Here is a 15,841-nt window from a genome sequence, read left to right as displayed (position 1 = left end):
CCATACAATATTTGTCCTTTTGTGTCTGGCCTATTTCACTCAGCATGACGTCTCCAAAGTTCATCCCTGTTGTCACAGGTGTCAGGACTTCACCCTCTTTATTTATTTATTTTTTTAAAGATTTATTATTTATTTATTTAATTCCCCTCCCCTCCCCCGGTTGTCTGGTTTCTGTGTCTTTTTGCTGCGTCTTGTTTCTTTTGTCCGCTTCTGTTGTCGTCAGCGGCACGGGAAGTGTGGGCGGCGCCATTTCTCGGCAGGCTGCTCCCTCCTTCGCGCTGGGCGGCTCTCCTTATGGGTGCACTCCTTGCGCGTGGGGCTCCCCTACGCGGGGGACACCGCTGTGTAGCACGGCACTCCTTGCACGCATCAGCACTGCGCATGGGCCAGCTCCACATGGTTCACCCTCTTTATGGCTGCCTAATATCCCATTGTGTGCCTGTGCCACATTTCTTCGTCCACTCACCTGTCGATGGACGCGTTTGGCCCTGTGCATACTCCGCTGTGAGCCCTGGTGCGCACGTGTGGGCTGGGTGATAGCTTGCTGTGGGCTCTCCTGAGCATTGTAGCATATTAGGAGCATCCCTGACCTCTGCCCACTAGAGGCCAGTAGCAGGCCCCACCACGCCATCTGTGACAACCAGAGTCCCCAGACCCTGCTCCATGTGCCCAGGGAAACAAAGTAGGCCTTGCTGGAAAACTGGCCTAAAAGACCTTAACGACTTTTAAGTAAGATTCCATCATACTCCATGTGTAACCACAAGAACCATTATTGGGAAGCAGATGTGGCTCAAGCAAGCACCTGGGCTCCTGCCTACCACATGGGAGGGTCCGGGTTCAGTTCCTGTGCCTCCCAAAGAAATCGAGCAAGAGAGCGAGCTGACAGGACAGGCTGGGGCAGTAAACTGATGCAATGAAGAGACACAAGGAGGAAAATAAGTGAGAGACTCAACAAAGCAGGCACCGGATGTAGCTCAAGCAATTAGGTGCCTCCCTCCCACATGGGAGGTCCCGGGTTCAGTTCCAGTGCCTCCATAAAGAAGACGAGCACAAACACAGCTAGCACAAACAACCTGGGAGGTGGGGGTGTGTAGAATAAAGAAATAAATAGTAAATCTTTAAAAAAAAGAACCACTGTCATTTTTGAAGTCCCTTGTGGCCTGTGCCATGCCAGGAGTCTTACATGCATCATCTCATGAAATGTCACAGCCTGCCTCAGTGGTCCCACTCCTTGCACTGTTCTTCCCCATCCCCTGCTGGCTTACTCTGTCTTCTTATGTCCCAATGACGTATCAACCCCCTCCTCCTGGAGGCCCACCTGCCCCCATCATGCTCACGATCCCATTCTTTCATTGTATCCCAACACTGTGCTTCTTCCCTGAAGAATGCGGCACTCGTATGAGTCTCCATCTGACATCATCTTCCCACCGACAGCAGCTCTTGGAGGCACCTGACTGGCTCATCTCTGGTCCCCACGAGCAGAGCCTCAGTGGAGTGAGGCAGAGACATCCGCTCAGTGGCACTGATGGATCAGCCACGGCGCCCAGGCAGCCTGCCCCGGTGGCCTGAGCAGAGCCGCCGCCCCAGGCAGCCAGCCAGCTCGGACCACCCCTTCTGCAGACAAAGCCCGCCGGTCCCCTGCTCCCCAGCTCCTCCATGCAGAAGCCAGCCACACCCAGAGAGCAGGAGGAAAGGGCCTGGACAGCACAGGCCACTCCCCAGGCCCCAGAGCCCACGCCGGGCCCTCTCGTCCAAGCTGGAGAACGTCACTCGGGAGCCCAGTCAGGGCCTGGCGGGGACGTGGTCAGGGCTGAGGGCATCCTGGGCAAGTGGGTGACATGGCACAGGATGGGGAGACCCCCATGCCTGGTGGCCCAGCCTCCCCCCCAGTACAATCCTGGGGGTGCCTCTGCCCACCCCCTCCTCCTCTCAGGGCCTCAGAGCTTTCTTTTGTAAAGTGAGTAAGATTTGAAAGTGAACATCGGTGCTTTTCACGCTTTCACTGGCATTTTAATTTTGATTTTAGCAAAAATACCTCTCCCCCTTATTAAAGGAAAATCGCACATGCTATCCCAGCATGCAAGACTCCAATACGCAAAAGCTTCTCAGTGCCCCCATGTCCCACCCTGCCCCACACTGGCCCTGGGTAACTTCCCAGCCCCGCAGGCTCTGGGGAGCCCCTCAGCTCCGGGCATCTGTGAGTCCTATCGGCCCCACTGGACACTGCGCAGATATGGGGTGAGTCCAGGCCCTCCGGGGTCTTGAAGGCCCTGGGTGGTGGCAGTGACTCATGTCATCCGTGAACACCCTGAGATTCTCGATATCTGAGTATCCTGTTTATTGCTGTGGGTCCCTGGGAAACAGGAACCACAGTACCCAGCAAAGAAAACTTACGGAACTCATTACCCCAGAAAGGGTTGGGCAGTGCTCACTGTGTTTGAATGATGGGGCCCCAAGCCGAGGCACCCAGGCCTGATCCCAGCCTGAGGACAGCAGCCCCAGCCCAAGAGAGCAGTGGTGGTGAAAGCAGCTCCAGCATTTTCCCTCTTTTTTTAAGGAGGTACCAGGGATTGAACCCAGAACCTCGTATTTGGGAAGCAGGCACTCAACCACTGAGCAACAACCGCTCCCTAAAATATTCTTTTTTCAGGTGGTACCAGGGCTTGAACCTAGGACCTCATACATGTGTGAAGCAGGTGCTCAACCACTGAGCTACAACCGTTCCCATTTTCTCGTGTTTACAGATTGATAAACTGAGACTCACCACAGAGGAAAGTAACTGGCGGTTCCTTAGAAAGTTATCTAAGAATCATCGTATGACCTAGCAGTCCCATTCCTAGGTATAAATCCAAAATAATTGAAATTGAGGACTCAATTTCTACCCCAATGTTCATCACAGCACTATTCACAAGAGACAACAGGTGAAAGCAACTCAAGTGTCTATCAACAGATGAATAAACAAAATGTGGTATATACACACAATGGAATATTATTCAGCCATTAAAAGGAATAAAGTTCTGATGCATGCTATAACATGGATGAACTTTGAATAAAATAGGCTAGACACAAAAGGAGAGCTATCATATGAGTCCATTTAAATGAAAAAACTAGAATATGCAAATCCATAGACAAAGTAGAGTAAAGGTTCCTAGGGGCTGTGGAGAGGGAAATGGGGTGTTATGGCTACATTGGGCAGGACTCGGTGTGATGAAAAAGTTCTGGAAATGGATGTGGTGATGGTAGAACAAATGTAAATGTTTAATGCTGCTGAATTGTACACACAAGAGTAGTTAAAATGCTAAATTTTCTGCTATATATGTTACCACAATAAAAAAAATGATTAAATAATAATCAAAAAAGAAAGTAACTGAGGCTCAGAGCCCTGGAGTCACCAGCAAGTGGCTGAACCGGAGTCATCGCCTTCCCCATTAGAGGCCTCGAGTGGCCGTGAGCAAATCATTTTATTCTGGGAGCTTGGTCCCAATCTGGAAACGGCAGGTGTGTGGCTGGAGCACGCCTTCATGCCAGCACACATGTGCTGACCCCACATGGGCACGGGGTCAGGTTAGACACCGGAAACAGAGAAATGAATAAGGCCCTGCTTGTCTGGGAACCTGCTGTCATGGGCACAGAACAGTGTGACAGGTGCCACATCAGCTAATTCTGCCAGGTGGTGTGTGAGGAGCATTTGGAGAAGAGAAGGCCTGAGCCAATCTGGAGATTGCATAGTCAAGTGGTAGAGAGAGGTGGAGGGAAAAGCATTTCCTCCAGAGGGAACAGCCTGTGCTAAGGAGAAGAGGCATGAGGCCAATCTTGAAGAACTCCTCCAACTCTAACTCTTCAGTACTGGAGGGTCACCATTAAGAGATGAAGAGGGGTGAAAGGTGGGTGTCTGGGGGTCAGTATCTCAGGTTCCAGGCTTCAGGGAGCTTGGGGCTGCCCATAGGAACCTTTATAATATTTATGAGAGTTTCTGAGTCAGTGCTTACTAGAGCCAGGAGAGCCCTTTAGGGAACTACCATCCAACAGACTCATTCTACAGTCGAGAACACTGAGGCAAGACCAGCCTCTTGCCCAAAGCTAGTCAGGCAGTGTCAGAGCTGGATTTGGGACCTGGTCTCCCCAGAGGTTCCAGGAGCCTGGCCCTGAGGCCACCATCAGGGCATGACAGCATATTTCTTAGATTGTACTGGACATTGTTCTGAGTTTCCTATCTCTCAACTCAGGGTAACCCTGTTCTACAGATGAGGCAGAGAGAGGTTCAGGAACTTGCCAAGGTCACACAGCCAGTGCCTGGGGACTCTGTGTCCTCTAGAATCCAGAACAGTCCTGAGTACATACCTATTGTGAATACCAACAGGGGGGATGGTCGTCTTTGGGGCTCAAGGCTGACTGGATAGAGCAGGGATTCACAGTCCAGCTGGGGAGACAGACACATAAAAGATCACTTCCTTGAATGTGGGGAGAGGTCAGCCTGGGGGTGGAGGGAGAATTCCCAAAGGGAAGCTTCTTGAGCTGAACCTCTAAGGAGGAATAAAAGTATCCAGAGGAAGAAGGGGAAGGATGCTTAGGCCTGGGGCCTGAGTGCACAGAACTGAGGGAACAGAAGGGAGCCTGGTGTACTGGGAACTGCACACAGGTCAGACTTTTGTCAGAGCAGACAGCAGGAAGTGGGAGGTGTGAGGCTGAGAGGGGCGCAGGGGCCAGACTGAGGCTTTGAACCCTCTCCTGTGGGTACAGGGAGCCATGGAGGGTTTTAAGTGGGAGATTCATGGGTAGATTTTTGTTTTAAAAATGTCCCCCTGGCCCCAGCCTTGACTCGGGCCTTGGGCCAGGCTTGGTGAGGCTGGGATAGGAGCGGGCCTCCCTGCAGAGCTCTCCTTCTGAGGGCTCCCTTGCTGTGTCCAGGTCCCAGCCTTTGCTTGGCAGTTGTGAGATGAAGCTGAGATTCGGAACAGGGAGAGCTGTGCTTGGTCGATCCCCTCCCCGCCCCTTCTGTTCAAGTCTCACATGGGAGAGAAAAGGTCTTCAACAGAATTTAGCCCAGAGCAAGCCTTTGTGTGGATGAGACAAGTAGTTGCCTGTGGGAAAGAGAACTAATGGGACTTTAGGAAAGTTTTGAGTCAGTGTTTCCCCAGAACGCAGCCCTGGAAGAGTCTGCTGGAGAAGGATCCATGACACCTTATGCACTGCATCCCCACCAAACTATATTAAAGGCTCTGAGAAGTCCTGCAATGGAAAACATCTTTTATGTTTTGTTTCACCCAGTGTTCTCCAAACCTTTTTATTTTTTTAGGAGGTACCAGGGATTAAACCCATAACCTTGTACATGGGAAGCAGGCGTTCAACCACTGAGCTACATCTGTTTTCCTCTCCTTTCCAAACCTTTTTTTTTTTTAGATTTATTTATTTCTGCCCACCTTGTTTGTGGTCGCTGTTCATTATATGCTCTCTTTGTCTGCTCATCTTCTTTTTAGGAGGCTTCACAGGTGAATTCTACCAAACTTTCTGAAAAGAACTAACACCAGTCTTTCTTAAACTCTTCCAAAAAACTGAAACAGAAGGAACATTGCCTAATTCATACTACAATGCCAATATTACTCTAGAACCAAAGCCAAACAAAAACACAACAGGAAAGGAAAATTACAGACCGATCTCTCTAATGAAGCTAAAAGAGAAAATTCTCAAAATAATATTTGCTGTTCATATTCAACAATGCAGTAAACGAATCATATACCATGACCAAGTGGGATTCATTCCTGGTATGCAAGGATGGTTAAACATAAGAAAATCAATTAATGTAATACACCGTATAAACAGATTGAAGGGGAAAAAAATCACATGATCATATCTATAGATGCAGAAAAAGCATTTAACAAAATACAACACAATTTCTTGATAAATACATTGCAAAAAATCAGAATAGGAGGAAACTTTCTGAACATGATAAAGAGTATGAATGAAAAACCCTCAAGTAACATCATTTACAATGATGAAATTCTAAAATCTTTCCCTCTAAGATTAGGATCAAGACAAGGATGCCCACTATCACCCCTCTTATTTAACATAGTCTTGGAAGTACTTGCAAAAAGCTTCTAGAACTTATGAAACAGTACAGCAAGGTAGCAGGTTACAAGATCAATGTATAAAAATCAGTAGCATTTCTGTACACCAATAATGAGAAATCTGAGGAGGAAATCAGGAATCAAATAACATTCACAACAGTAAATAAAAAAATAAAATACCTAGGAATAAATTTAACTAAAGAGGTAAAAGACTTATACACAGAGAACTACACAACACTGTTCAAGGAAATCAAAGAAGACCTAAATCAATGTAAGACTATTCCCTGTTCGTGGATAGGAAGACTAAATATTATTAACATGTCCATTCTACCAAAACTGATCTACAGATTAAATGCAATCCCAATAAAAATCAACACAGCATTCTTTAATGAACTAGAGAAACTAACTATGAAATTTATTAGAAAGGAAAGAGGCCCTGAATAGCCAAAGTGATATTGAAACAGAAAAATGAAATTGGAGAAATCACACTACCTGACTTCAAAACATACTACAAAGCTACAGTAGTGAAAACAGCATGGTTTGGGCACAAGGACAGACACACTGAGCAATGGAACGAAATTGAGAATACAGATATAGATCCTCATATATACAGCCATATGGTATTTTACAAAACCACTAAATCCTCTCAACTGGGAGAGAATGGCTTCTTCAACAAATAGGTGCCTGGAGAACTGGATATCCATATGTAAAAGAGTGAAAGAGGATTACCAACTCACACCTTATACAAAAATCAACTCAAGATGTATCAAAGACCAAAATATAAGAGTCAAGACCATAAAGACCTTGGAAAGCAATGTAGGGAAGCATCTACAGGACTTTTTAATAGGAAACAGCTCATGAACTTCACACCAAAAGCACAAGCAGCAAAAGAACAAATAGATAAATGGAACTTCTTCAAAATTAAAGCCTTCTGCACCTCAAAGGAGTTTATCATGAAAGTGAAAAGAGAACCTACACAATGGGAGAAAATATTTGGTGATCATATATCTAATAGACTTATATCTTGCATATATAAAGAACTCCTATATCTTGAAAATAAAAACACCCCATTTTTTTAAAAATGGGAAAAAGATATGAACAGGCACTTCTCCAAAAAAGATATACAAATGGCTAAAAAATGATGAAAAAATGCTCAAAATCACTAGCTATTAGGGAAATGCAAATCAAAACAACAATAAGATACCATCTTACTCCCATAAGACTGGCAGCTATCAAAAAATCAGAAGACTACAAATGCTGGAGAGGATGTGGAAGAATGGGAACACTCATCCATTGCATGTGGGACTGCAGAAGGATCCAGCCATTCTGGAGGACAGTTTGGCGGTTTCTCAAAAAATAGCTATAGATTTGCCATGTGACCTACAAATTCCACTGTTGGGAAGTAGAACTGAAAACAAGGACACAAACTGATATATGCTCACCAATGTTCATAGCAACACTGTTCACTATTGCCAAATGTTGGAATCAACCCAAATGCCAATAAAGAGATGAATGGATAAATAAAATGCAGTATATACATACAATGGAATACTACTCAGCTATAAAAACAAATACAGTACAAACACATGTGATAACATGGATGAATCTTTAAAACCTTACGTTGAGTGAAGCAACCCAGGCGTTGAAGGATAAATACTACATGACGTCACTGATAAGAAATAAGTAAACCAAGCTGTCTCAGAGAGCTAGAGACAGGATGACAAACTTAAAGGAAATTGGGGTTAGAGGAAGGTTGTGAGCTGACACCTACATGGGTGAAAACTATGATAGGCTGGAGATAAGTATTTGCACAGGTAAGGGATAAAATGAGGGCATAGTGAAAACTTTGGGTGGGGCTTTGTGGGCTTGAGGGGGGCTATAGATGGGAGGATGGGTCAGATGGCCAAAAGAAATTGGGGAGAATGTGGGAGGAACATGTGAACATAAGAGATGGTCAGGTATGTGGTTGAAATTACAATGTAGAGAAAACTCTTTAGAGAATATAATACAGAAGGTTACCTGTTTAAGATGCTTAAGGGTGTCATGTGACACAGGGCAAGCTTCTAGGGAGTGTGTGAGTGCTCATTTTGTCACAGTGCACTATATCATGGGGTGAAGATCCATAAAATGAAAGTGAAGGTACACCCATATCCTGGGGAGGAATGATGTTCTCAAACAGAGGGAATTGTATCTGTTGAGAGAATTGGTGGCTCCCAGTGGGTTAGGGCAGCCAAGAATGTCAAGCCCTCAACATTGTTGCAAGTATCTCTGAATATGGTCCTTCAAGTAATGAAGATTGATTGTCATACTGGGCCCAGAGGGGAGGGGGAAAGAAGTGTTGAATACATGGAATCATTGTAACTCTGGGGCAATGGAAGTGTTACACAAGATCATGCAATGATGGATATAGGACATGTTAAATTACACCAAAAATGTAAAAAGTCTATAAGCTAAAATATAAATGATAATGTAAAACATAAGATAACTAAAAATTTAGAATATTGTATAGTCTAAAATATAAACCAGAATGTAAACCCAAATGGAATTGTGTTTGAAAACTATTGTTTCAATACCTGTACATCAGCTGCAGGAAATATAATATGAACATGTAAAAAATTCATTGCTGGGGAAGGGAGAAAAGGTTTGATGTTGGATATGTGGGAGTACCATATATTGAATATGTGAGTTACTGTGATGTAAAACTTTTGTGAAGACAAACTTAATATTTAGAAAAAAAAAAAGAAAGGATATAGACACTGAGGAAGAAATGGAAGAAATTGCCTTTCCACTGTACATACAGGGCAACACTTACAACAGTGATGAAAGGCAAACTGTCAGAAACACAGCTTTTTAATTTTTTAATTTTTTGATACCCAATTTATTTTTCTTTATTTTTCTAAATTACTATGTATTCTATATCTAACCTTTAAACCCATCACTATATTCCATTTTACTCTTAATGGAACCTGGCAATATATTGAGCTTCCTTTTTGAAGAAGTTTTGGACCACAGAGAGATTCAACCATGGCAGGGGGGGAGGACCCATGTGAGGTGTTATTGGTGGGAGGCACATGGTTGGGAGGGAGTTCTCCAGGGCATGTATACAGGGTACAAAGAAAGGTTTGGATATTTTTGTAGTGTTTACAGTTGGAAATGACAGCTGAGAGAGTGCTAAGTTCCTGACCAGGGGAACTCTATCACATTCACTAATGGAACAGTAACAATCCCACAAGTGCAATGACCAAGATCAATGAAGATGGGTGGTCCAATGATGAGCCCTTGATACTCCAATTATGAACCTGTGTGCCTGAAATATGAACTATGCCTAGAGCTGCATGGTGCCTAAGAGTTACCTCCTGAGAACCTCCATTTTGCTCAAATGTGGCCACTCTCTAAGACAAACTCAGAATGTAGATGCATTGCTTTCCCCCCAGCATGGGGCATGACTCCCAGGGATGAACCTCCCTGGCATCAAGGGATTACTACCAAACACCAACTGATGATGTAACTAGAAAAAGAACTTGATTAAAGGGGTCAACTCAGACCTGCAGAATATCTCAGCCTAGATGTAATATCAGGTGTTAAAAACTGCTTTTTGACTTTGAATAAAAGAGGGAAAGGGAAAGAACAAGTGAATTCATATGGCTATGAGTCTCCAAAAAGAGTCGGGAGGTTATCAGAGGGGTGATGCTTATGTACACCTCAACAGAGTACCAGAGAAAGCCAAAGTATATGGAAACCCACATGCTGGTTCTCCTGAGGGCTGAGAGACTCAAAGGTTCTGTGAACATAACAGATGGCTCTGGAGTTAAGGGCCATGACAGTTGGCCCTACATTGAAGTTTGTGTACCTGAGTGTAATAGAGTTGGATTCAGATATGTCCTTTCTACACTTGCCTCTTCTGTTATTTTTACTGGACCTGTGGTTGGTGTTTGGGTTGGTGTATACTCAGGAGATCTGAATCTCTGGACTGTTCTTGTGATGGCCAGGCCCTGGGCCTCAGCAGACTTGTAGCTCCTACTCTCTTGTTTGTTGGAATTACCCTGGCCAGCTGACAGGGAAGTGAAGAGGGATGCACCACACCAGGGAGCCAAGAGTGCCTACTGCTGCAAGCTGAATAATTGCATCCATCATCCATTTAGAATCTAAGACCCCTCTTAATGTAGAGGGGGCTGGACATAACCATCCCAAGGTCCACAGGATGGAGGAATAGAGTGTGGGTTAGAGCGGACTTACTGGTGTTCTGCAGGGGAACTATTATGATTAGTAAGGGAAGAAATGGTAATAGTGATGTGGAAAGGGTGGCCACGGTAGCTGCGGATAGTCGGGAGATGGAAGAAGAGATATGGTGTGGGGGTATTTTCAGGATTTGGAGTTGTCCTGCTTGGTGCTGCAGGGATGGATGAGGGATGTTGTGTGTCCTGGCGTGGCCCACTGAATGGACTGGGGGAGAGTGTGGACTGACATGTGGACCACTGACCATGTGGTTCAGTGGAGCTCCAGAATGTATTCACCAGGTGCACTGGATGTGATGCGATGATAGAAGAGGTTGTTGATGTGGGAGGAGTGTGGTGAGGGGGGTCTGGGGTATGTGGGGACCTCGTATTTTTGGAATGTAACATTTCAAAGAAAATAAAGAAAAAGAAAAAATTTTTTATTAATGTTTTTGTATTTCATTTGTTAGCTTTAAAACTATTATTATTATTTCTTTTTCTTATTAATTTTTTTGCTTATTCTGTTGGCTTATATTGGAGAGGTTTTGGATTGCAGAAGGGTCACAACTGTCACAGGGGAGAATCACTGGTGTGGGATGTCAGGGATGGGGGGATGTTTGGGGACGGATGCACCTGGCGCATGCCTCAAAGGCACATGAATGTGTTCAAGTGGTCCTGGGGCATTGTCTCAGGAGGTGGAGACCCAGACAATAATTGAAAGATTATTGAATTCCCATCCTGGGGAGTTCTGCTACATTCTTTAATAGGATGGAAAAATTCCCAGAGTACAAGGGCAGTACCTACTGAAAGGAAGACGAACCATTACATCAGGCACTTGATATTGATGATTGTACTTATGAATCTTTCCTTGTGAAAATGAAACTTAATCTAATACTATATATTGCCTAAAGTTACCTCTTGAAAACCTCCTTGCTGCTCAAATGTGGCCTTTCTTGAAGCCAAACTCAGCATATTAATGCACTACTTTGCCCCCTGGCATGGGACATGACTCCTGGGGATAAGCCTCTGGCAGTAAGGGATTATTATCAAGTACCAACTAGCAAGACATACAGAAAAAGTACTTGACCAAAAGGGTGAAATATTAAATACAAATGAGTTTTTATGGTTAAGAAATTTCAAAGTGAATTGGGAGGTCATTCCAGAGGTTACATTTATGCACACCTCAGCAGGATCTCATTGATGGCCACAATAAACAGTGGGGGTCCTGAGGGCTCCAGAGATATCCAGGCACTAAAAGCAGAGCAGACAAGCTCAGGAACTTGGTACCCTGTCACTGGGCCTCACTTTGGACTTTGTGACCCCCAGTATAATAGAGTAAGCCTCATTTGCGGTTTGCCTACACATGGCTCTTCTGCACCTTTTATCAGAACCTATAATTAGTACTATCATGCTAAATATATGTCCCAGATACTTTAATATTTGGTCTAGTAATATACCAGTTGAGCCCTGAATCTCAGCAGAGTTGCAACACCTACTCTCCAGTTCATTGGACTCACCCAGGACAACTAACAAGGAGTAGATGATGGACAATGACCATCCTCAGAAACAGAGTGTCTGCAACTGCAAGCAAGAATTTCCACCCATCTGCCCCATGGGACCTAAGCACCCTCTCAATTGGAAACAGAGTAGACATCACCATCCCAAAATCCTTGATTGAGGAATGAAAAATGGACTAAAGTAGACTTATTATTATTTTATTGTAGAATTTTATTATTGTAGCAATGAAAGAACTTTTATTTTTTATATAAAGGCAGTGGCCACACGAGGTTTGAGGAGAGAGAGAGGGAAGAATGGGTGTAAAATGGGGGTGTTTTCATGACACTGGAATTGTCCTGCATGACAGTGGAGTGACATTTAGAGGCCATTGTGTATTTTGCCATAGCCCACATAATTGTCTGGGATAGAGTGTAAAGTACAAGGGAAATCATGTCCATGGTTAGTAGCAATGCTTCAATAAGTTTTATCAATTGTAACAAATGTACCATACTAATGAAAGTTTCTGTTAATGTTGGAAAGTGGAGGAGGGGGAAGGGTGCAGCATATGGGAATCCCCTATGTTTTTCACATAACATTTATGTAATCTAAAGTTTCTCAAGAAAAATTAAAAAGATAATATTTAACACACACACAAAGATAACTCAAAGGTCATCTGTAGTTTTGAAGTCACAGAACATTTTTCCCTTTCAAAGAAATGGCCATGTTAGGAGTTAGCCTCAAGCTCTCAATAAAACATTTCACCAACCTGCCAAAAAAGAAATTACATTTGAGGCATACAACACAAGTTTGAAATGACAGAAGGAAGAATTAGCAAATTAAAAGACAAAAGAGCTGAAATTGAAAAGAGAGAAGGAAGAAGAGAGGAAGAAAAGACTGGAAAAATGGAGCAGGAGCTCATTGAATTGAATGACAGCATGAAGCCCATCAGCATACATGTCAGGGGGTTCCAGAAGGAGAAGAGAAGGAAAGAGAGGCAGAAATACGTTTGAGGAAATAATGGTCAAACATTTCCCAATTCTCATGAAAGATGTGAATATACATTTCCAAGAGGCACAACATATTCCAAACAGGACAAATCTGAATAGACCTTTTCCAGGGAAATACTAATCAAAATGTCAAATGCCAAAGATAAAGCGAGAATTCAGAAAGCAGAAAGAAAAAATTGATCCACTACATACAAGGGATGTCAAGTAAGTCAACCTGGACTTCTCATCAGAAACCAGAGAGGTGAGAAGACAATGTGGGAAATATTAAAGATATTGAAAGCTAAATACAACCAGACCTCAAATGTTTATCCAGAAAAGTTGTCCTTCAATAATGAAGAATTTAAACTATTCACAGATAAGCAGAAACTAATAGAGTTCATAAACAAGAGGGCGGCCATACAAGAAATGCTAATAGGATTTCTACAGCCTGAAAGAAAAGAAAGAGACAGAGGATTGGAATGTATAGAAATGAAGAATATCAGAAACAGGTAACCAAAATCATGCAAAGACAGAACAAAACACCATATGATACGTGAAAGACAAAGATCAAAGTAAGAAATGACTATACAATAATATCATTGAATGTTAATGAGCTAAAACCCCCAATCAAAAGACACAGTCTGACAAACTGGATAAAAAAATAAAAAACACATCCATATGTTGTCTACAAGATAATCACCTTAGATCAAAAGATACAAATATGATGAAAGTGAAAGGTTGGAAAAAGCTACTCCATGTAAATACTAACCCCCCAAAAAGCAGGAGTAGTTATACTAATATTGGGCAAAACAGACTTTAAATGCAGGAAGGTTATAAGAGATGCAGAAGTCCATTATATGTTAATGAAAGAGGCAATCCACCATGAAGAAATAGCAATCATAAATATCTATGTACCTAACCAGGTGCCACAACACATATGAGGCAAGCTATGGCAAAAGTAACAGAAGAAATAGGTGTCTCTACATTAATAGTTGGAGACTTCAATATACCACTTACATCAATAGCTAGAACAACTAAGCAGAGGATTAACAAGGAAATGAGAACATGAATAATATGATAAATGAGCTAGATCTAACAGAACATATACAAATACAGAACATTGTACCTCAAATCAGCAGGACATACATTCTTCTCAACTGCTCAAAGAACATTCCACAGGATAATTCATGTTGGATCACAAAATAGGTCTCAGTAAATTTGAGAAGACTGGAATTGCACAAAGCACTTTCTCTCAACATAATGGAGTTAAGCTGGAAAACAATAATAGGTAGGAAAGGGGGGAATTCACAAATATATGGAGGCTAAATAATACTCTCTTAAACAACCAGTGAGTCAAAGAATGAATTGCAAGAGAAATTAGTAAATTCCTCAAGGGAAATGAAAATGAGAACACAAATTATCAAGCTTAAGGGAAATAAAATAAAATAAAATAAAACAAAACTTATGGGATACAGTGAAGTTAGTGCTGAGAGGGAAATTTCTATTCCTAAATGCCTACATTAGAAAGAAAGAAGGAGATAAAATCAAAGACCTAAGTGAGCACATGCTGGAACTAGAAAAAGAACAGTAAACGAATCCTGAAGCAACAGAAGGAGAGAAATAGCAAAGATTAGAGCAGAAAACAATGAAATTAAGAAAAAAAAATAGAATCACCAAAACCAAAAGCTGGATCTTTGAGAAGATCAGTAAAGTCAACAAACCTTTAGCTACACTAAAAAAGTAAGATATAAATAAATAGAAATTAGGAATAAAAGAGGAACATTATTACTGACCCCACAGAAATAATTTTTAAAAATGATCGTAAGAGGATATTATGAAAAACTCCTGTCAACAAATTTAGCAAACCTAGATAAAATGGACAAATTTCAGAAAGGCATGAAGAACCTTCACTGTCTTCAGAATACGAGAGGTCAACAAACCAATCACAAGTTAAACTACTGAATCAGTCATCAAAATCTCCCCACAGTGGAGCCAGTGTAGTTCAGTAGTTCAGCAGTGCCTTACCACATACGAGGTTCTGGGTTCAATCCCCTGTCCCAGTACCTAAAAAAGAAAATCTCCCAACAAAGAAAAGAACAGGACCAGATGGTGACACAGGTGAATTCTACCAAACAATTTGAGAAGCATTAATACCAATCTTGATTAAACTCTTCCAAAAAAATTGAAGAGGAAGGAAAACTGACCAACTTATTTTATGAAGCCAACATCAAAACCATGTAAAGATAATACAAAAAGAGGAAATTACAAACCAAATTACTAATGAATATAGATGCAAAAATTCTCAACAAATGCAAATCAAATCCAAAAGCATATTAAAAGAAATATACACCACAATCAAGTGTGTCTTATTCCTGTTCTCTAAGCATGGTTCAACATAAGGAAATCAATTAATGTAATAAAGCACATTAAAAAATTGAAGGGAAAAACACTTGATCATGTCAACTGATGTTTTAGGAAAAGTAATTGACAAAATCTAGCATCCTTTTTTCATAAAAACACTCTGAAAAATAGGAATGAGATTAAAATTCCTTAGAATGACAGAGGGGATATATGAAAAGCCCACAGCCAAAGGTGAAAACTTTCCCTCTAAGAACAAGAATAAGACAAGTATATCCACTGTCACCACTGTTATTCAGCATTGTACTAGAAGTTCTAGCTAGAGAAATTAGGCAAGAAAAAGAAATAAAAGACATTCAAATTGGCAAATAAGAAGAAAAACTCTATTTAGAGATGGCATGATCTTATATTTAGAAAATTCCTAAATATCTATGACGAAGCTACTAGAGCTAATAAATGAGTTCATCAAATTTGCAGGACACAAGATCAAATATGCAAAAATACAGTAGTACTGAAGAATCTGAGGTGGAAATCAAGGGGGAAATTTCATTTACAATAGCAACAAATATCAAATAACTAGGAATTAGTTTCACCAGGAATGTAAAGGACCTGCATTCAGAAAAACTGAAAAACAGTGCTAGTGAAATCAAAGAAGCCTTAAACAAATGGGAGGACATTCTCTGTTCTTGGATTGGAAGACTAAGTATCAGAAAAACGTCAA

Source organism: Dasypus novemcinctus, chromosome 17, assembly GCF_030445035.2.
Source record: "Dasypus novemcinctus isolate mDasNov1 chromosome 17, mDasNov1.1.hap2, whole genome shotgun sequence".
Taxonomy (NCBI): Eukaryota; Metazoa; Chordata; class Mammalia; order Cingulata; family Dasypodidae; genus Dasypus; species Dasypus novemcinctus.
The sequence above is the reverse complement of the archived record's forward strand: the minus strand, read 5'-3'. Positions refer to the sequence as shown.